Here is a 22,370-nt window from a genome sequence, read left to right on the forward strand (position 1 = left end):
GCACCTGCTGTTCACATTACCGAAACTCTTCAGGATTTTATAAACTTCTCATAAGGTCACCCCTCAGCCTCCTGTGCTCCACTGAAAAAGGACCCAGCCTATCCAGACTCTGCTTATAACTCAAACCATCCATTCCCATCACCATCCTGGTAAATCTATTCTGAACCTGCTCCAATTTAATAATATCCTTCCTATAACAGCACAACCAGAACTAGACACAGTATTCCAGAAGAGGCCTCCCCAACATCCTGTACAACCTCAACATAACGTCCTAACTCCTATATTCAAAGATCCTAGCAATGAAGGCAAATGTACTAAAGCCCTTCTGAACCACCCTGTCTGCATGTGACACATAGTTCAAAGACCTGAACCCCTCGGTCTCTTTGTTCCATATCACTATCCGAGGCCCAACTTTTAATCAGTGTAAGTCCAGCATTCGTTTGTTTTATCAAGATGTAATATTTCGCATTTATTCCAATCCAAAAATCACAAACATCCTTTGAGTATAAAGGCAAGAGGAGTATACTTAAGAGTTAAATCAGTAAGGCAAAAAGGGGACAGGAGACCGCTTTGGCGAATAGGGAAAGGGTTTTTAGAAATACATTTAAGAGCAAATGGGTCACTAGAGAGAGAATAGGCCACCTCAAAGTTCAGCAAGGCAGCCTATGTGTGAAGACGCAGGAGATGGGGTTGTAGGGGGATACTAAACGTGTGGCATCAGTGTTTAATGTGGAGAAGGACAGATTTGTGGAGGTTGTCAAGATTAGAGATCGTGAGGGTAATGAGACAGGAGGAGATTGGAGGATGTTACAGAGATTGAGATGTTTGTGATACCAGAGATAGTGATGGTTCTGAGGCTAGAGAGGATTTCTAGAGATAAGGAAGAGTTTAGTTTGGATGAGGTGACAGTGATCTGGGGAGTTGTGAGCATGGAGGAATTCACAGAGATAGTGAGAGTTAGAGTCATAAAGTGATACAGAACAGAGACAGACCCTGTGGTTAAACCAGTCCGTGTCGACCATAATTCCCAACTAAATTAATCGCCCCTCCCTCCGCTTGGTCCACATTCATCCAAACATTTCCTGTTTATGGACTTGTCTAAATGTCTTTTAAACAATGTAATTGTATTCATAGCTGCCTCTTTTTTCTGGGAGTTCACTTCACACATGTAAAAGTAAAAACAAATCCCCAATTTACTTTTTAAACCATTCTCATCTATTTTCAAATTGTATGCACCCAGGTCTTGAATTCCCCACCCCTCCCCACCCCCCCACCCCTACCCCCGGCCATTCACCTTGTCTACACGCTTCATGGTTTTATAAACCTCTAAGGTCATCCCTCAACCTCCTACGCTCTAGTGAAAAAGCATCCCAGCCTATCCAGTTTCTCCTTGTGACACAATCCCTCCATTCATGGCAACATCCCGGTTAGTCTCTTCCGAATCCGCTCCAATTTAATAATATCCTTCCTATAACAGCACAACCAGAACTGGACACAGTATTCCAGAAGAGGCCTCCCCAACATCCTGTACAGCCTCAACCTAAATTCCGAACTCCGGTACTCAGAGGTCTGAGCAATGAAGGTAAGTTTGCTAACCACCTTCTTAACCACCCTGTCTACATGTGACACAGACTAGGAAGACCTGAACCCCTCGGTCTCTTTGTTCCATATCACTACTCAAAGCCTTACTTTTAATTAGTGTACCTCCTGCCCTCGTTTGTTTTATCAAAATGCAATATTTTGCATCAGTATTTACTGTGGAGAAGGACATGGGAGATGTACAATGTGGGGAAATAAATGGTGACATCTTGAAAATTGTCCATAATACAGAGTACTGGATATTGGAAAGGCATAAAGGTGGTTCAATCCTCAGGCTTTGATCTGGTGTATAAAAATATTCTGTAGGAAGCGAGGGAAGTGATTTCTGGGCCTCTTGCTGAGACTTTTGTGTTATTGATAGTCATAGCTGAGATGCCAGAAGACTGCGAGTTGGTCAATATGGTGCTACTATTTAACGAAGGTGGTTTGGACAAGCCCGGGAACTACAGATGCTGTGCTAGACTAGGTGTTGGAGGGCGCCCTGAGCGGCAGGATTTGCGTGTATTTGGAAAAGCACAGACTGATTATGGATAGTCAGCATAACTTCTGATGAGAGAAGAGTAGTAGATGTGATCTATATGGACTTCAGTAAGGTGTTCGACAAGGTTCCCCATGGGAGGCTGATTAGCAAGGTTAGATCTCACGGACGTAGCCATCTGGATATAGAACTGGCTCAAAGGCAGAAGACAGAGGGTGGTGGTGATGGATGATTATTTTTCAGACTGGAGGCCTGTGACTAGTAGAGTGCCACAAGGATTGGTGCTGGGTCCACGACTTCTCATCATTTAAATAAATGAATTGGATATGAACACAGGAGGTATAGTTAGTAAGTTTGTGGATGGCACCAAATTGGAGATGTAGTGGACAGTGAAGAAGGTTACCTCAGATTTCAATGGGATTTTAATCAGATGGGCAAATGGGCTGAGGAGTGGCAGATGGAGTTTAACTCAGATAAGTGCGAGGTGCTGCATTTTGGAAAAGAAAAGCTTAGCAGGACTGATACACGTCATGGTCAGGTCCTGGGGAGTGTTGCTGAACAAAGAGACCTTGCTGTGCAGGTTCACAGCTCCTTGAAAGGAGAGGCGCAGGTAGATAGGATAGTGAAGGTGTTTAGTATGATTTCCTTTATTGGTCAGAGTATTGAGTAAGAGAGTTGGGAGGTCATGTTGCAGCTGTTGAGGACATTGGTTTGGCCACTCTTGCAATATTGGGCACAATTCTGTTCTCCACCTATCACAAGGATGTTGTGTAACTTGAAAGGTTCAGAAAAGATTTATAAGGATATTGCCAGGGTTGGAGGGTTTGAGATATAGGGAGAGGCTGTACAGGCTGGGGCTGTTTTCCCTGGAGAATCAGAGGCTAAAGAGTCATCTCAGAGGTTTATAAAATCATGAGCATGGATCAGATAGATAGACATGGTATTTTCACTGGAGTGGGGGAGTCTAGAACTAGAGGGTATAGATTTAGCGTGAGAGGGGTAAGATGTAAAAGGGCCGGAAGGGGCAACCTTTTCATGCGACGGTGTTGTGTTTATGGAATGAGCTGCCAGAGGGAGTTGTGAAGGCTGGTACAATTGCAACATTTATTAGGCATCTGGATGGGTATATGAATAGGAAGGGTTTAGAGGGATATCGACCAAGTGCTGGCAAATGGGACGAGATTAGGTTCGGATATCTGGTCAGCATGGACGAATTTGACCGAAGGGTCTGTTTCCGTGCTGTCTGTCTGTGACTCGCAGCCGGGGATCAGCTCAGTGGGTTTCAGTTTCTTAAAAGGTAAATCTGTTTTACTTTTTAAAATCCGCAACATTCAGTAGGGTGAGTGTCTACTAGTTTAAGTGCCTCTGTTATGATCTTTTGGTTGAATGTTTTAAATATAAAATACAGGTTTTAATGTATTCGAGAGTTGTCTTTTGTAAAGCTGTAAGACTCTGCATTTTTCTGGGTCTACAGATTAAGGTGCAGAGATGGCCATTCGTACAGTGATGTGCACTTCCTGGAGGAGAGTAGGGGGAGTTTGAATGATCCTGATGATAGCCTGCAGGAAGTGATGCAAATCCTCTTGGATCACATGGATCAGATGGAGCGATGCTTAATGGAAATGAAAAATTTACAAGAGTCAAGATGTGTAATAGGTAGCAGTTTCAGGCTGAAAAACTGCAGATACAGTCAGGTAGTTGGGTTACCTCTCGGAAAGGTAGGATAGGGAGGTAGGTCGAGCATGAGTCTCCTGTGGAGAAAGTGAGGACTGCAGATGCTGGAGATCAGAGCTGAAAAGTGTGTTGCTAGAAAAGCGCAGCAGGTCAGGCAGCATCAAAGGAGCAGGAGAATCGACCTTTCGGGCATAAGAAGAGCTTATGCCCGAAGCGTCGATTCTCCTGCTCCTTTAATGCTGCGCTTTTCCAGCAACACATTTTTTCAGCCATGAGTCTCCTGTGGCTATCTCCATCTCAAACAAGTTTACTGTTTTGGATAATGTAGGTGGTCATAGACTTTGAGGGAATGTTGGACTGACAGCCAAGTTACTGATACTGAGATTGGCTCCACTATAATGAGATGTATATCAGATTTCAAACGCTCAAGGATGATAAGGAACTTTCTAGTCGGGCACAGACTGCTGTTTCTGCAGCTGACAGTGAGACATTAGAATGGGGTGGTACCTCCCTGGTGCCAGGGTCAAGGATGTTTCGGACAGGTAGCAGAATATTCTCAAAGGAAAGAATGACCAGTGGGAGGTCATTGTACATTGGTACCAATGACATAGGAACTGGAAAAGATGAAGTCCTGATGAGAGAATATAGCAGATTAGCCTGGAATATAATAAACCAGGTCCTCGATCATAATATGTGGATTACTCCAGGTGCTACATGCTCGTGAGACGAGGAATAGCAGGATGGAGGAGATGAATGATTGGCTAAGGAGCTGGTGTAGGGCAGAAGGATTCACATCTTTTGATCATTGTAATCTCTTCTTGAGTAGAGTTGATGTGCATAAGAAGAATGGATTGTACCTGAATTGGAAGGTGTCTGATATCCAGGCAGGGAGATTTGCTCGTGCTACTCAGGAGGCATTAAACCAGTGAGGGAGTGTGGGTAAACTCAAAGAGATAGTGAGAAAAGAGGTAAGTCTGGGGCTGGTACAGTTCAGAAGTCAGACACTCAAGGCAGGCAAGGGCAAGGCACAGAACCAGGTAGAACTGACAAGTTACACTGCATTTACTTCAATGCAAGAGGCCTGACAGGGAAGGCAGATGGGCTCAGGGTATGGTTTTGAATGTGGCACTGGGATATCATGAGTATTACAGAAACGTTGCTCAGAGATGGGTAGGACTGGCAGCGTAATGTTCCTGGGTATCGATGCAAGAGGAAGGATAGAAAGGGGGACATGAGAGGAGGTGGAGTGGCCTTTTTGATTAGGGGGAGCATTACAGTTGTGCTGAGGGAGGATATTCTGAGATTACGTCCAGCGAAGTTACTTAGGTTGACCTGGGAAATAAGAAAGGGATGATCACCTTGTTGTTATTACCTGCGTGGGTTTCGTCTGTTTGCTGTGGTTTCCTCCCACTATCTAAAGATATGCAGGTTGGGTGGATATTCCAGGCTGAATTGCCCATATTGTTCAGGGATGTGCAGGCTAGGTGGATTAGCCGTGGGAAATGCAGCGTTACAGGTTTAAGGTCGGAGGCTTTGAGGGTCAGTGTGGATGTGATGGGCAGAATGGCCTGCTTCCACACTCGGGATTCTCTGATAATTCTCCTAGTTTTAAAATAGTTACAGAAAATAATAAACCAGATCTAAACGGTGTTCTAAATTGGACAAAGGCGAATTTTGACGGTACAAAGCGAGAGCGTTCAATATTTCTTTGCTATTCCCAGGTAAAGGGACAGCTGGAAAGTGGGAACATAACATAAGGAAGAGGAGCAGGAGTAGGCCATCTGGCCCCTCAAGCCTGCTCTGCCATTCAATAAGATCAAGGCTGATCTTTTCATGCCCTCGCTCCACTTTCCTGATCTCTCACCATAACCCTTAATTCCTTTCCTGTTCATAAATCTACCTTTTGACCTAACGATAGTCAAGTTGATAACGTCAACTGCTGCACTCAGCAGCAAATTCCACAGATTCACAGATTTATCTGAAGAAGTCCATCCTGAACTCAGTCCTAAATCTGATATCCCCTTATTTTGACTCTCTGCTCCCTAGTTTGCTCTGTCCCCAGTGGAAATCACCTCCCTGCTTCTAGTTTATCTACTCCCTTCATAATTTCAATTTTTTTCCTATCCAACCCCCCATACTTCGAAATTTCAATGAGTATAGAACTAGTTTTCTCAATCTTTCCGCATACGCCAACCCTCTGAAATCCTGACTCAAACTAGTGATCCTCCACTGCACCCTCTCCAGTGCCAGTACATCCTTCCTGAAGTAAGGAGACCAAACCTGTACACAGTACTCCAGGTGTGGCCTCTCCAGCGCCCTGTACAGCTGCAGCATAACCATCCCTCTAGCAATGAAGTTCAATATTCCCTTCACTGTCTTATTTACCTGCTGTACCTGCAAACCAACTTCCTGTGATTCATGTACAAGGAAACCCAGCTCCCTCTGTACAACAGCGTGCTGCAAGTTTTCACCATTTCTTCACTTAGCTGTTAGTCCGACCAAAATGGATGACCTTACATTTCCCAACATTGTCCTCCATCTGTTCGACCCTTACCCACTCACTTAACCTATCCGTATCCCTCTGCAGACTTACATTGGCCTCTGCACACATTGCTCTACCACTCAGCTTAGTGTTGTCTACCTTTCATGAATCGATGCTGTGTCTGCTCTGAGACAATTTCTATCCAGATAGCTCACTATTTCTTCCTTGAGAGATCGAGCATTTCCCCCACTACAGAAGTTATGCTAACAGGTCCATTTTAAAATATTGGCATCACATTTGCAGCTATCTAATCTGTCAGAACTGTCCCAGAGTCCAGCACATTTTAGTGAATTATCACGAGTGCGTTTGCTATTTACCCTCTGCCATTTGTTATAGTCCCCTGGGATGCACTCCATCACAGCCAGACGACCCATCTACCTTTAGGCTGTTATCTTTCCCAACACCACCTCTTTACTGAGAACGATTGCTTCTCTGTCCTCATCTGCCATTGCATCCATAGGCCTGCAACAACATGAGTACACAGACAGTATGTTCCTGTTAAGGCCAAGGCTGGTAGGTGTAAGGAATGCTGCCTGTCGAGAGAAATTGAGGCTCTGGTCAAGAAAATGAAGGAGGGATATGGCAGGTACAGACAGCTGGGTTTGCGTGAATCCCTCCAGGAGTAAAAGGGCAGTAGTCTGGGGAAACCATGAGGGCTAAAAGGGGACATGAGATAACTTTGGGGAATAGGTTTAAGGGAGAATCCAAAGAGATGCGACAAATACACCTAGGACAAAAGAGTAACCAGGCAGAGATTAGGGACCCTCAAAGATCAGCAAGGCTGTCTGTGGAACCATCGGAGGTGGGAGGATTTCATGTCAGCTTTTACTTAGAGAATGTGGAGGTGAGACAGTTTGGAAAAATAAATAGTGATAACTTGACAAGTTTCCATATTACAGAGACTGATGTACTGGATATCTTATAATACATAAAGCTGAATAAATCCCTGGGACCTGATCAGGTGTGTCCCAGAACTTTGTGGGAAGTTAGGGAAGTGATTGCCGGGCCCCTCGCTGAGATATTTGTATCACCAATAGCCACAGGTGAGGTGTTGTAAGACGGGCGCCATTATTTAAGAAAGGTGGTGAGGAAAGTCCAGGGAACAATACACCGGTGAGCCTGAAGTCAGGCAAGTTGTTGGAAGGGCTTCTCAGGGACAGGATTTGGATGGAATTGGAAAGGCAAGAAATAATTAGGGATAGTCAGCATAGCTTTGTGCATGGAAGTCACTAACTTGGTCTTCAGAAAGATGTTCAACAAGGTTCAACATAACAGACTGGTTAACAAATTATACAAAATTGGCTGGAAAATTGGAGACAGAGGATAATGGTAGAGGGTTGCTTTTCGGACTGGAGCCCTGTGATGAGCAATATGGTTTAAGGATTGGTGTTGGGTCCACTGCTTTTCATCATTTATATAAATGATTTCGATGTGAATATAGGAGCTATGATTAGTGACGTTACATAGACACCAAAATTGGAGACGCAGTGGACAGGGAAGAAAGTTACCTCCGAGTACAATGAGACTTCAATCAACTGGGCTGAGGAGTGGCAGATGGAGTGGAATTCAGATAAATGTGAGGTGCTGCATTTTGGAAAAACAAATCAGGGCAGGACTTATACATTTAATGGGAAGGGCCTGGGGAGTGTTGCTGAACAGAGACGTTGAGGTACAGGTTCATAGTTCTTTGAAAGTGGAATAGGCAGGGTGGTGAAGAAGGCATTTGGTATACTTGCCTTTATTTGTCTGTGCATTATGTATAGGAGTTACGACATTATTTTGCAGCTGTACAGGACATTGATTCAGCCATTTCTGGAATTCTGCTTTCAGTCCTGGTTTCCCCGCTATCGGAATGATATTATAAAACTTGACAGGATTCAGAAAAGGTGTGCAAAGATGTTTCCAGGGTTGAAGGTTTGACCCATACAGAGAGGCTGAATAGGCTCGGGCTGTTTTCACTGGAGCATCGGATGCTGAGAGGTGACCTTCGAGGTTGATAAATCGTGAAGGACATGGTTAGGGTGAACAGCCAGGGTCTTATTCCCAGGTTAGGGGAGTCCAAAACCAGAGACCACAGACGGGAGGTGTGAGGGAAAAGATAGAAAGGCGATCTAAAGAGCAATATCTTCAAGCTGAATATGGTACGTGTATGGAATGAGTCGCCTGAGGAAGTGTGGAGGCTGGTACGACTACATTTAAAAGGTATCTGATTGGGTACGTGTTTAGGAAACTTAGAAGGATATGGGCAAAGTGTTGGCAAATGGGACAAGATTAATTTAAGATATCTGGGCGGCATTGTCGAGTTGGACCGAAGTGTCTGTTTCTGTGCTGTGCATCTCTATGACACTCTTAAATTCAAATTAAGATAGATTTCTCTTTTATGGAGAGTTAGCAAAAGACCTGACAATTCTCCTTGGAGCTGAGAAGGTTAAGCAGTGATTTCAACCAGAAACAGATTTGTTTCCAGGATATTTAATTTACAGAGACACCGAGAGAAAATTATTGTCACAATTTTTAGTAACTACTTTCAGGTAATTGGCAAATAATGCAGGTTAAAAATGTGAAGGCTATTTTATTCAGTAGGTTCTGATCATCTGGAACAGTTTGAATCAAAGCTGGATGCAGCTTTTGTTATTGTCAAAACAGATTTGTAATTTAACTATTTGAGGATAAATGTGGAGGGCTCCTGGTAAATGGGAGTGGAGAAAGGGCAGATTGGCAGCATCTCCAGAGGGAGAGAGTACAGCCCCAATGGGCTGAATAGCCCCCAGCCCCTGGGCTCTGTGATACTGCCCCATTCACTGAATAATGAAGCTCATCCCAGGGCAGAGCCACAGTCATGTACAGCAAGGAAACAGACCCTTTCGTCAAACTAGTCCACACCGACCAGATATCCCAACCTAATCTAGTCCTATCTGACAGCAGTTGGCCCATATCACTCTACGCCCTTCCTATTCATATACCCATCCAGCTGCCTTTCAAATGGTGGAACTATACCAGCTGTCACCACTTCCCTGACAGTAGATTCCATACACGCACATGAAAAAAGTTGCCCCTTGTGTCTCTTTTATATCATTCTCCTCTCACCTTAAACCTATGCCCCCTCATTCTGGAAATCCTAACCCCAGGGAAAAGACCTTGTCTCTGTATCCCATCCATGCCCCTCATGATTTTATAAACCTCTGAGGTCACCCCTCAGCCTCCTACCACCCAAGTCACAATGGGACCTGGCTGATTGATGGCAGCTTCAGACCAATAGGGGAGTCGGTGTAATCCTCCCGCCAATGGGAGTGAATGAGGGGTGTGGCCAGCAGGCCAACACGTGACCATGAGCTGTGCAGGTGCAATGTCACTGTGAGGGGGGGACCCAGTGAGTGTGAAGGGAGTGGGAGAGACAGCAGAGACTGGGAGAGAGATTGAGTTTGTGGACTGGGTGGGTTGATAAACACACGATGTAGGCTGCTAGACCTGAATTATAAACTCCCAGTAAATGAAAACCAAAGGAATTGCGGATGCTGTAAATCAGAAACAACAACCAGAAGATCCTGAAAATGCTCAGCAGGTCTGGCACAATCTGTAAAGAGAAGTCAAAGTTAACATTTCTGATCCAATGACCCTTTGTCAGAACTGATGTTCCTGAGAAACAATGTTGGTTTATATGCAGAAGGTAGGGGTTAAGGAGTAAATGATAGGTGGTGATAGATTCCAAAGAACGCGATGGGAGCAGTTGGACAAAGGAGTGGGTAAAGATCTGCCTTGGGGAGGGTGAATAGCTCTTTATGGAGACTGTTAGTGACTAACCATAGGTAGTGTGTAATTGCAGGCGATGTAATAACAGGGCCTGGTCTATGGGATGGGGGCTAGGACACTAGTACGTAGGAGACTTAGGACTTAAAATTATGGAATCCAATATTGAGGCCAGAGGGCTGAAGGGTCCCCAGGTACAAGATGAGGTGATGTTCTTCCAATTTGTGTTAAAGTGTCCCGCTGAATGTGCACAGCAGGTCAGGCAGTATGCAAGGAGCAGGCGAATTGACATATTGGGCCTAAGCACTTCTTCAGGAATGTGAGGGTGGGGAAGAGGACAGATAATAGGATGGGTGTGTAGGGCTGTTGGGAAGGTAGTTGGGCAGGCGATAGGAAAATGCAGGTGGGGGTAATGGTGAGAGGGTGGAGTGGATAATTGGGAAGGAAGAGGGACAGATGGGACAGTTTGAGGGCGGTGCTGAGTTGGAGGGTTGGATCTGAGATAAGGTCGGGGAGAGGAGATGAGTAAATGTTGCCATGTTGTTGAAGGGTCGCTCCATCCCACCTATTATTTACTCTTTTACCCCTATCTCCTGCAGTCCAAAGATGTGTAGGTTAGGTGAATTGGCCAAGCTAAATTTCCCGTCATGTTCAGGGATGTGTAGGTGAGGTGCGTTGTTCAGGAGAAATTTAGAGTAACAGAGTAGCGGAATGGGTCTGGGTGGGATACTCTTCGGAGGGTCAGTGTGGATGTTTTGGACCGAATGGCCGGTTTCCACACTGTAGGGAGTCTAATTTTCCCAGCTGCCATCGGTTCTGAGGAAGGGTCAATGGACCCGGAATGGCCCTTGGTGTGTGCAGGAGCCGGAAACTGGGAAGGGGGAGTGGCAGCGGAAACCGGGAGAAAATGATTCAGTTTAGACTGGGAAGTTTTATTTACACGTCTGTACAGGGTGTTAGTCCTGAATTAGAAACTCTTGGTTCCATGTTTACAGCAAATGGGAAAACGGCTGTGGGCCTCAGTCAGTGATAGGTCCTGGGTTATGGCCGCCATTTTTATTGGGGGCACGGTACAGCAAGGTGCATGGACATGTCCTCTTCCTGGGTGGGGGAGGGGTGATTTGAAGAGGAGCATTTACAAATCAGACACATACCAGAGAAATATTTGTCTTTCCAATTCATCCTGCACTGGCTGAGATTTGTTTTGTGAATGTTTTAATGGGATATTAAATGAGAATAATTGAGGACAGGATCTCAAAAAAGCAGTTTTCTGCACTCAGCGGAGTCATCAGGATCTGAATATCATTAGCATTTTACTGTGGAAGGAGAAAGGGTTGTCTGTTCAGTCTCTGGGAAAATATCTCCAATACTTTTGTGAAGCAAAATGCAGAAAGATGTTCGGATTTGTGGTTGAATTCCCCATGGGCGATTTGGCCTGAGTGGGAGCACAGATTTATCCAAATTATACCTAGTCTCTTTGCAGGAACTGTCAGATTTAGTCCCAATCACTCACTTCATGATGTTAACCTGTAAACTCCTAATTTTCAACTCCCTGCAAAATTCTCATTAAAATTCTTTGTGAACTCAAATTCCAGTACCTTTTCAGGTGGAATGTTCCAGGTTCTGGCAACTGTCCATTCATCCAGAAACTGCTGAGGTCCATGTTGACTCTGGGGTTACAAAGGGCTGAGCTGAAAGATGAGATACAGTTCCTGAGCTCCCATTGCGATGCATTGGAACAGGACAGGAGGCTGAGGGCAGTGTAGGTGTGAGCAGACAGTGAAAATGACAGGGCTGCACTGAGTGTTGCTTGACTCAATGAGTGGGTTTTGGAGTTGGGTGAAAACAGAGGGAGGTGAGACAGGGAGAAGTTGAAGCTGAAACTCTGGTTTAGTTCAGGCCATTGAGAAATTCACCAATGGGAACAGCCAATTTGTAAGTGATACCTGCAGAATATTTGTTAAGTTTTTAAAATATAATGTATCAGCTTAAGTAAAGATTGGGGCTTTTGATATATAATGGAAATGTTTGAAGTGAAGGAAGGTTGAAAGCTCTTTTAAATTCTCTTAATGGGAGTAATTAGCTGAATCTAGAGAGACGTTGTGACAGGAGCCCTCAGACCCGTGGTGTGCTCCTCTTGTACAATGTGGGAAATAAGGGATACTTTCAGTGTCCCTGACGGCTATGTGTGCAGGAAGTGGGCCCACCTACAGCTACAGGGAAACTGCTTTTCAGACCTGGAGTTATGAGTGGACTCACTGTGGAGCATCTGAGAATGTTATGGACAGCACATTTAGTGAGTTCGTCACACTGCAAGGTGAGGGTTACACAGGCAGAAAGGGAATGGGTGACCATCAGATCAAATAAAAGGCTCAGGAAGGCAGTGCAGGAATCCCCAATGATCATCCACTTCTCAAAAAGATACTGAATCCTGCTTGGGATTCTGTTGGGGGTAAATGTGTGGAGTGGCTTCTCGGGAAATCAGCAACAGCCAGTTTCATAATACCAAGATAGCTCTGCTGTACAGAACCGGAGGAAAGACAGTGGCAGGGCTATAGTGACAGGGGATTCAATGATCAGAGGTTCAGGCAGGCACTTCTGTGGTCACAGAATGAATCCAGGATGGTATGTTACCTCCCTGGTGCCAGCACGCGATTATCATGGAGCAGCTGCAGGACATTCTGGAGCTGGAGGGTAAAGTCAGTGGTTGTGGAACACACCGATACCAATGTCATCACTAAACAAAGGGATGAGGTGCTGAAAGCTGGATATAGGGAGATCAGGGATACAGTAAAATGTAACTCCTGAAATAAAATAATGTCAGACTTACTCAGTGCTATGTGCTAGTGAGAGCAGGACGAAGAGGATAGATCAGCTGGACGTGTGACTGGCGAAATGGTGGACCAGAGAAGAGTTTAGATTCTTCAGGCACTGGGACCGTTTCTGGGTGGGTCCTGTACCAGCCTGACCGGTTACCCCTGGGCAGAGCTGGGAGAAATCTCCTGGTGGAGGCTTTTGCCAGTCCCATTGGTGTCGTTTCAACTAGTCTAACAGGGGGATGGGAACTAAAGTGTAGGCTTAGATGGGTCAGATTCAGGACAGGCAATGGGAGGTAGAATATTAATGATGTATTCAGCGGCTCAGAAAGCCAAAGGAAAGGAGGATTAAATGAGGATTGAATCCCTCTTCATCCATCAGTCCTGCCATCCCAGGAATTATAGTCAGCAAAATATGGAGCTGTACAGCTCTCTGACTCTAAGCGCTTGAGCAAAATGGGTGAAATCCACAATAAAAATCAAAAAGTGCTGGAGATCCTCAGCAGGTCGGGCAGCATCTGAAACGCTGACAGATGCAGGAAACATTGCAGCCTTGAAGAAGTGTTGAGATGATCACACCAGGCTCTACAATATCGATTACACGCTGAGTGCCAGAACTTGGGACTAAAATTAATAGGTGCCTGATGACCAGCATGAATACGATGGGGTTGGAAAGGTGTCATTTCGCGTCAGGACTATTCATCAGGGCTGACAAAGGGTTCCGACCCAAAACATCAACCTTCCTGCTCCTCTGATGCAGCCTGACCTGCTGCACTTCCCCAGATCCACATTGTATGGACTCTGACTTCCAGCATCTGCAGCCCATAACTATCTCCATATACCAGGACTCAGGCTTGTGACCCTCCTTTAATTTCTCAATAACCAGGATAGCTCTCCTTGGGAAAGGGGAACAAAGGTATACACAGTACTCCAGGTGTGGTCTCACCAAGGCCATTCCAGAAAGGGATCCCTGCTACTGTACACGAATCCTCTCTCTAGGAAGGTCACACATCATTTGCATTCTCCACTGCTTCCCACTCCTGCCTGCTTCCGAAAAGAGGGAATCGCCGAGAAACATGGAATCAAATGAGATCAGAGTCTCTGGTATAAAACTGTTGAACACAATGCCCCCATCTTCTACATAACTGGCCATCAAGCGCACGTGCCTGGTGTGATAATCTAACCACTTCTTCAAGGCTGCAATGTTTCCTGCATCTGTCAGCGTTTCAGATGCTGCCAGACCTGCTGAGGATTTCCAGCACTTTCTGTTTTCTCTGTTGTGCAGTACTGAAAGGGGGGATTTGCAGTTGAGAAATTCAAATTGAACTTCATGTTCAGTTTTGATAGTTACTTGATCCGTGCCGATCTGAATATCATTGGCCTTTTCATCTGGATGGAAAGGTGTGCATTCTGCCCGTGGACGAATATTTCAAATGTCAGTGTGATTGGGGAAAAAAGTACTGAGACAGTGAAGTCCATGTTAGCGTGGGGACTGTGGAGAGAGATTTCATTGGTTTTTGAAAGTCTAAAAAATCATGGCACGTTTCCCAGGAACAGTTAAGCCACTGGTTTTGTATGAGGACAATTAACCATGAAACCAGAAAGACAAAAGGATTCCTGCATCATGGAAAAAGCTATGAAAATGGGATTGTTGTTACGGGGTAAATTATTGATCATTGATTGTAATCCATTGGCGTTGTCAGGTCTGTTCCAACGCCGTGGGGAAACACTGGAAATGTGATGAATGCAGTGTCGGTTTCAGTTATTAAACTGGAAAAGGTGCAGAAGAAATTTCCAAGGATGATGCCAGGGCTCAGGGGTCTGAGTTACAGGGAGAGGTTGGACAAGCGAGGGCTTTTTTGTTTAGAGCAGAGGAAACCGAGGGGGAATATTTTATAGAAGTGTATATGATCATGCGAGGCGTGGGTAAGGTGAATGCACTCAGTCTTTTTCCCAGGGAACCAAGGACTGGAGGGCATCAGTTTAAGGTTAGAGGAGAAAGAATAAAAGGGAAGGTGAGGAGCAACTGTTTTACCCAGAGGGTGGTATGTATATGGAATGAGCTACCAGTGGAAGTGGTTGAGGCGGGTACACTAAAAACATGTAAAAGGCATTTGGACAAATAGATGGATAGCAAAGTTTCAGAAGCAGATGGGCCAAGTGCAGGGAAATGGGGTTAGCGTGGATGGACATTCTGATTGGCATGGGCCATTTTGGGCCAAAGGGCCTGTCTCTGCTGTAGGATGCTGTAACTAAGTGCATTTGCTATTTCTCCCCCGAACTCTGTTGGTATCCTGGGATGTATTCCATTAGTGGAAGGAGACTTGTCTACCGTTAGCGCTATTAGCTTGCCCAGCTCTAACTCTTTCTTGATAATGGTCGTTTCTAGATCCTCACCTTCCTCAGTCTCCTTGTCAATTACTGGCATGTTCTTCGTGTTCTCCACTGTGACGACTGACTGCTGTGTCCTCATCTTCCTGAACCCTGCTGGACAGGAATTACAAAGCACAAAACTCTGAGAGGTCTTCTTTGAGTCTTTATTGATGAGACATGGTAGTTACCTGGGTATTTTACGTGCAAAACGCCTTTCGGCAGCATCAGGTCCGATGTACGGCTCCCATTCTTCTACCTTTTATGATTTGTGACTTTGCATGGAGACTGTCTCTCAGGATTATCTCCACGGCAACAACAGTTAAAAACTCTAGTTCAGTTAAACTCTGTGGTTAAACCACACACCACTCCCCCCACACCCCCGTGGCTCCCTCAATTATCTGACAGGCACTTCAGTTTCAGTGGGGCTGTCTATTGGGATGCTGATGTGGATGAGCCGGGGTTGGAGTGGGGTGGACAAAGTTAAAAACCACACATCACCAGGTTATAGTCCTACAGGTTTATTTGGAAGTACAAGCTTTTTGGGGTGTGCTGTGATTTTTAACTTGATCAGGATTATCTCTCTGGTAACAGTTAAATGCTTCAACAATTAGAGAGGCCATATGTTCACCAAACAATAGGTTTCCCTCTAACAGTGTAAACTGCTATTCTGTCCCTGGGCATAGCTACTCATCACTATTTATACCCAATCCCATCAAGCTTTCAGTTGACCTTTGAAGTTTTTCTAATCTCCTAATTTCTCCTTGGTCATTGCAAATTTGTATGCCTTCTATTTCAATTTGATAGACTCCCTTATTTCCTTAGACATGGCAGCTTACTCCTTTTCCGACAGTCCTTCCTTTTCACTGATATATACTTTTGCTGAGCACTTCGAAAAATTGCTTTGGTATTCCTCCACTGTCTGTAAACTATCGCATCGAAAAGTCTTTGCTCCCAGTCTACATTACCAACTCCTGCCTCATCCTATTGTAGTCTTCTTTGTTTTAGCACAGGATCTTCGGACTGCATTTAATCTACCCGCTTTCCATCTGTGTTCTAAATTCAACCAGATTTATCACGCGGCTTTTGTCAGATTACGAGGTGAGGCGATGTTTCCTGGGTGTTTTGGTTTTCATTATCAATGACCTTGGCTTTGTAATAAATTACAGAATAGATATTCACAACAGAGTATTCTGGACAGTGTGAATGTACCACACAGTCTATAACCATAAATCACTGTTACCCCTCAGTTTAAAATTGTAAAATCATTATCTTCTACACACTTCCTCACTATCTCAGTTTTGAATGCTAATCCACTTGACTACCCTACATTTTCCAAAAATCTCCTTTGGTGAAGTTGGTGATTTTTGGATTCAGCTTTTCAGTTATTACCGCAAGAAGATAAGTACTGGGCACAGGAGAGGCAATGCAGCCCTTCGAACCAGCTCCACCATTTAATACCATGATGATTGAGCTCACCTCGGTCTCAGCTGGATTTTCCCGCCTGCGCTCTCTCTCTCTCACCCTCTCTCTCTCTCTCTCACCCTTCAGCTCATTGCAAATTAAAAATCTGTATCTGTCCATTAAATTTGCTCATTGTCTTGGCATCCACTGCGTTTTGAATAGGGAATTCCACAGATTCATAACACATCGAGATAGGTATATTCTTCTTCATGAGAATAAAATAGAATCCCTACAGTGCAGAAGCAGGGTATTCATCCATCGAGTCCACATCAATCCTATAATTCAGACTCACCCATTCCCAGTATTTCCCATGGTTAATGGTTTAACCTGCACATGCATGGACACTGTGGTTTAGCATTGCGAATCCACCTAACCTGCACATCTTTGGACTTTGGGAAGAAGCTGGAACACCAACCAAAACCATGCACCCACTGGGAGAACGTGGAAACTCCACACAGTCACCTAAGGCTTGAATCAAACCAGGGTCTCTGAAGCTGTGAGGCAGAGGTGCTAGCCACTGAGCCACCTCTGCCTAAAACTGCTTCCCCTTATTGACCCCTCCACCCCGCAATTGACTGAATCTATATTCCTTACGTCAGAAATTGGGTTGTCTAACCAGATGTCTCAGTAAAACCCAGTGACAAGCCATATGTCCTGTCTGTCTGAATGGGGATCCAATACATAACACCTTCCCCACACGTTTCATTCACTTTCCAGAGACAGGGCTCCAGTGACTTCATGGGGACTGCAACTCCCATAATTCCTGAGGCAGGAACCACAGGTGTATGGGGAAACCCGGCACTGTACATGTACAGAATGTGGGCAGGTTTTGGAGCATGTGTTTTGTGGTAATTAGGGGAAAGTATTTCACACTGTGATTGGCTAGAGGAGGAACGTATCTGCTTGTAGTATTGATCAGTTGGGGGGGTTAAAGTGTCACTACACCCTCGTGGGACTACTCTCCATCCCCAGTTCGTTGTAATGCTCCGAATAATCTAAAGGGAAACAAGGAAGAATCTGACCCATTCTCCCAGACTGAAGGTTCCTCTTCTGTCCAGGATCTGCCACCTCCCTTTCTGTTTCCGTCTGTTTCATTCTGCTCTTACATTATTGACTTGCAGCAACTGAAGGGAAAGCAAGTAAACCCAGAAAGGGTGCAGAGTCTAACCAGGGACGGGAAGTGGTGGCATGGATCTGTTTATCAGTAACTCCATGAGAATGAGGAGGGTGTACATTAGGGGCAGCAGAGTCAGAATGGTGGGAGAGAGTAAGTGGGCTGGAGGGTTAAAGCTTTGGGGGAAGAAAGGGGAAAAAGATATTCCAGAGAAACTAGAATAGTCTGTTCTGAATTTCTAATCTGTGCATATTCCTTTACACAGGGTGCTAGATGGTGTAGATTTGCAGGCTGAAATCTCAAAATCATGTGCCGATCGTGATAAAGTTAACCAACATTTGAAGAACCAAAGATGGAGAATCACTCGGCCAAAATCCTGCAACACTCTCCCTCCCAGCATTGTCGGTCTATCTGCACCAAATGGACTGTGAATGGTTCAAGACAGCAGCTCACTACCATCTTCTCAATGGGAACGAGAGATGGGGAATAAATGCTGGCTGAGACAGTGATGCCCATATCCTGGAAACGGTTTCTATCTCGAGTTGCTGAAACCCAGTTGATGTTACTGCAGGATGATGAGGGATGCTGAGTGTGTCCTCCAGGAAGAGCACCATCACATTACCCCTGCCTATACCCAGTAATAACACAGCAACATCGCTGGTATAAAAGGCAGTGAAGCCCAAGGATGACTGAAATATAGTTCATCGTGGTAAAGTCATGAAAGGGGATTGGAACAGAGCAGGAACAGGAGACTGAGCTGGATGGTCAGCTGTTTCCCATTGAATGGTGGAGCCAGATTCAAAGGTCGAATGGCCTTCTCCTGCTGCTATCTCCCAGGTATGTATATAGCCATGGATCCCGGGTAGGAAGAAGTAGTCAGGGCAGGAATTCTGCAGGAGATTGCACTTCCACCTCAGTTTTCAGTGAGGGATGGTTTGATGGATTTTTTAACATTTATCTTTAACGCAAGGTTTGTGAATTTGTTTTTTTTAAAGTACAAGTTCATTCCACAATAAATAAAACTTAAAGAATCGAAACTATCTGCATATAACAGTTTTTAAAATTTCAAATGCCCTTTAAACAAAATCCTGTCTACTCCCGGACCCCATCACTTTTCAGTTACTCAAACTCCAGGGAAATATTCCTTCCCTCTCTGAACCTTTGGTTTGATTTAACTATTTTCAGTTCTCGTTCTGTGAGCTGTGAAGCATTTTTCTTCCATTTCTCCTACCCTGAAGTGTTATCTCACACAGCTGAGCAACCTTCCCACCATCAACATCATTATTCCATTATTTTTCTTTTTGTTAACGTATAATCACCAGCAGGAGCACACCAGTGTCATCAGTTGAATATTTACAAACAAAGCCCATTATGGGCAAAGCAAACCATTACAAGTGACAGAGTGGGAAGGGACTAAATCAAAGTAGAGTTGGGGTTGAGGGGGTGGCGGTGGTGGTGAAGATAATGCACTGTATCCCCTGCGGTGCCCACCTCTATCTAATGGCATAGAGAGCATTGATACACCCCACACACCCCTCTTCCAAGGAGACCCTGAGAATATTCTTTATCCTCAATCATAGAATATAATCCCTACAGTGTGGAAGGAGAGCATTGGTCCATCAAATCCCACCAACCATCCCTGTAACACTGCATTTCCCATGGCTGATCCACTTAGTCTGCAAATTCTGAACACTGTGGACAATTTATGACGACCGATCCACCTAACCTGCATATCTTTGAATTGTGGGAGAAAACCAGCGCACATGGAGGGGACCCACACTATTATGGGGAGAATGTGGATACCCCACATAGGCATTTGACCAAGGCTGGACTCCAACCTTTTACCTGGTGCTGTGAGACAGCAGTGCTATGATCACAATTTAAATCAACACAGATGAACCCTGCTCCTTGTCACATTGCTGTTTGTGGTGACCTACTGCCCAGAGAGGCATCCTGAGGTTCAGAAAGTGGCAATATAAATTCAGTCAACTCCAGCCTAGTTAATGTGGTTAACAACAACAACATCAATACTCCAGCAGTGTCATCATGTACAAGGTCCACTCCTGACTCTGATGGACAGTAACTGCAGAATCAGAGTCCTGCAGTGATGTGTGAACTCTACACCATACGGAGCAGGGGGATGACCACTTCCCTGTGTGCACTCACTGGTCTCTCAGTCGTGTTGAGTCTCAGCACATCCCTTGTCACACAGAGATTGAAACAGCTCCTACCCAGTGTGAACCCGCTGGTGTCTTGGGTCAGGATGAATCACTGAATCCCCTCTCCCACACTGACCATCTGAATGGCCTCTCCCCTGTGTGGGCTCACTGGGGTCTCAGGGGGCAGGATGAATCACTGAATCCCCTCTCCCACCCTGACCATCTGAGTGGCCTCTCCCCTGTGTGGGCTCACTGGGGTCTCAGGGGGTCAGGATGAATCACTGAATCCCCTCTCACACACTGACCATCTGAATTGCCTCTCCCCTGTGTGGGCTCACTGGGATCTCAGGGGGTCAGGATGAATCACTGAATTCCCTCTCCCACCCTGACCATCTGATTGGCCTCTCCCCCTGTGTGGGCTCACTGGGGTCTCAGCAGGTGGTGCATTTGAGTGAATCTCTCCCCACATTGGGAGCAAGTGAATGGTCATTCTCCAGAGTGAGCTCGCTGGTGTTTCAGCAGATCAGAGGACTGAGTGAATCCTTTCCCACACATGGAGCAGGTGAAGGATCTAAATCCATTGTGCCCCCTCTGGTGCCTCAGCAGATTGTAAGATCGAGTAAATCCCTTCCCATACGTGAGGCAGGTGAACAGCCTCTCCCCAGTGTGACTGTGTCAGTGAGTGTGCCACTGGGAGGGGTAAGTAAATTTCTTCCCACAGTCCCCACATTTACACAGCTTCGCCCTGGTCCCGTTACATTGGTGTTTTCGCAGATCACATGACCGGTTAAATATTCAACAACATGCCTAACATGAGAATGATTTCTCTGAGCTAGGAATGCTGCTTTCCCCTTTTCATATTACTGATAAGGATCAGGACCTGCAGAATTGGACGACTCTGCAGTTGATGCGATGTTAAAGCTGAGTTTTCCATCTGAGAACTCTCTCTCTCTGTGAAACAAGTTTTTCCCTATTATTACTACAACTGCCAACACCAGCTCTCCCTTCAGCTCTCCTGAATTTCTAAATTTGGACTAATGCAAAGGCCTCAGTAATGTGCTTTTCTCTCACTTGTTTCTGAAAGTAAATTGGAACCATTTTGAATAAATTTATACACTTTACCAGCAGAACTCATGCCTACTCTGTCATTTACAATTTGTAACCTCTGGGAAATTTGTTACCACCTTCGATGACCGTTATAACGCTCTGCCCACTTCTCTGGAGCCAGGATAAGTCAATTCTAACAATTACCAATAGATTGGATCTGAACAGAATGTCCCCACAACAGTAGGCACTCTGACACTCAGTGCCCATCATTTAAGTTCTTTTTCTTAAAACCCCACATGTGTCTGGCAATCTGGCAATACAATTGAAGATATTTTATACAGTAGCCTTTCAGTCTCAATTGCCAGTTCCAGTCCTTGAAGCAGCCAGTAACACGCCATAGTGACTTGAATTCTAACAGCAGCATCGCCTTGGCAGAAGAGATTGAGGAGAATGAAGCTGTCTTCTCTGGACTATCTAAACATGGAACACTTCAAATGAACAAACATCTTAAAGAGATCAATATGCTAGATACAGCAAGGGTGTGTGCCCTGGCTGGTGTGTCTGGAATGAAATAAGCACTAACTGTGGTATCTTTACCCAGCATCCCCTTTAGCTGCACAAATGTTTAACATTTATTTGCTGCTCTAATTCCACTCTCTTGATCACTCCCCTTTGTAACTTCTGTAATGTTGACAGCCGTGCAAATTGGTAACATTTGATTCAATCCATCCCAAAACCTCTCTGTATCTGTGTCTCAATTTTGTTCACTGAGACCCTCATTCAATCTGACCTCTTTACAAACCCTGCCCTGATATTTCCTTCGAGGGCTCACAATGAAATGTTCACAGAATTGTTAATGCAGAAAGGAGGCGGCTTAACTCATCAGCTCTCCAAAGGTAAGAAGGCTGACAGGTAAATAAGAGGGGTGTGTGGGGTTGGTGGGATGGGAACTCGGAAAGCAATAGTTAGATGTAGATGGGAGGTAATGATGAGAGGTTGCAGTGGATAATTGGGAAGGAAGATGGACAGGTGGGACAGTTCAGGAGGCCAGTGTCGAGTTGGAGGGTTGGATCTGAGATAAGGTGGGGGGAGGGGAGATGAGCAAACCTTGATGCTGTGTGGTTGACGGGTTAATGTGGAAGATAAGGTGTTATTCTTCCAGGCGTCGGGTGGCTGGGATTTGGCGATGGAGGCAGCCCAGAACCTGCATGTCCTTGGTGGAGTGGGGGAGGGCGTTGAAGTGGTCGTTGAGAGGGTGGTGGAGTTGTTTGGTGCATGTGTTCCAGAAATGTTCTCTGAATCAAGTTGGCATCCTGATTCCCCAATGTAGAGGAGACCACATCGAGAGCAAAGGATAAAA

The 22,370-nt window shown here is 45.2% G+C and overlaps 1 long non-coding RNA gene across 1 annotated transcript in view; it reads left to right on the top strand.

Moving 5' to 3' along the window:
• Window positions 1-1,550: 1,550 nt before the first annotated feature.
• The window catches only part of LOC140488921 (uncharacterized), a 28,436-nt gene continuing 7,616 nt past the window's right edge, over window positions 1,551-22,370 (top strand). The window contains exons 1-2 of the long non-coding RNA XR_011963052.1: window positions 1,551-1,582; window positions 18,070-18,641. This is a non-coding gene — a long non-coding RNA (uncharacterized lncRNA). The remainder of the gene's footprint in view (window positions 1,583-18,069; window positions 18,642-22,370) is intronic.

This window comes from Chiloscyllium punctatum, chromosome 18, assembly GCF_047496795.1.
Source record: "Chiloscyllium punctatum isolate Juve2018m chromosome 18, sChiPun1.3, whole genome shotgun sequence".
Classification (NCBI taxonomy): domain Eukaryota; kingdom Metazoa; phylum Chordata; class Chondrichthyes; order Orectolobiformes; family Hemiscylliidae; genus Chiloscyllium; species Chiloscyllium punctatum.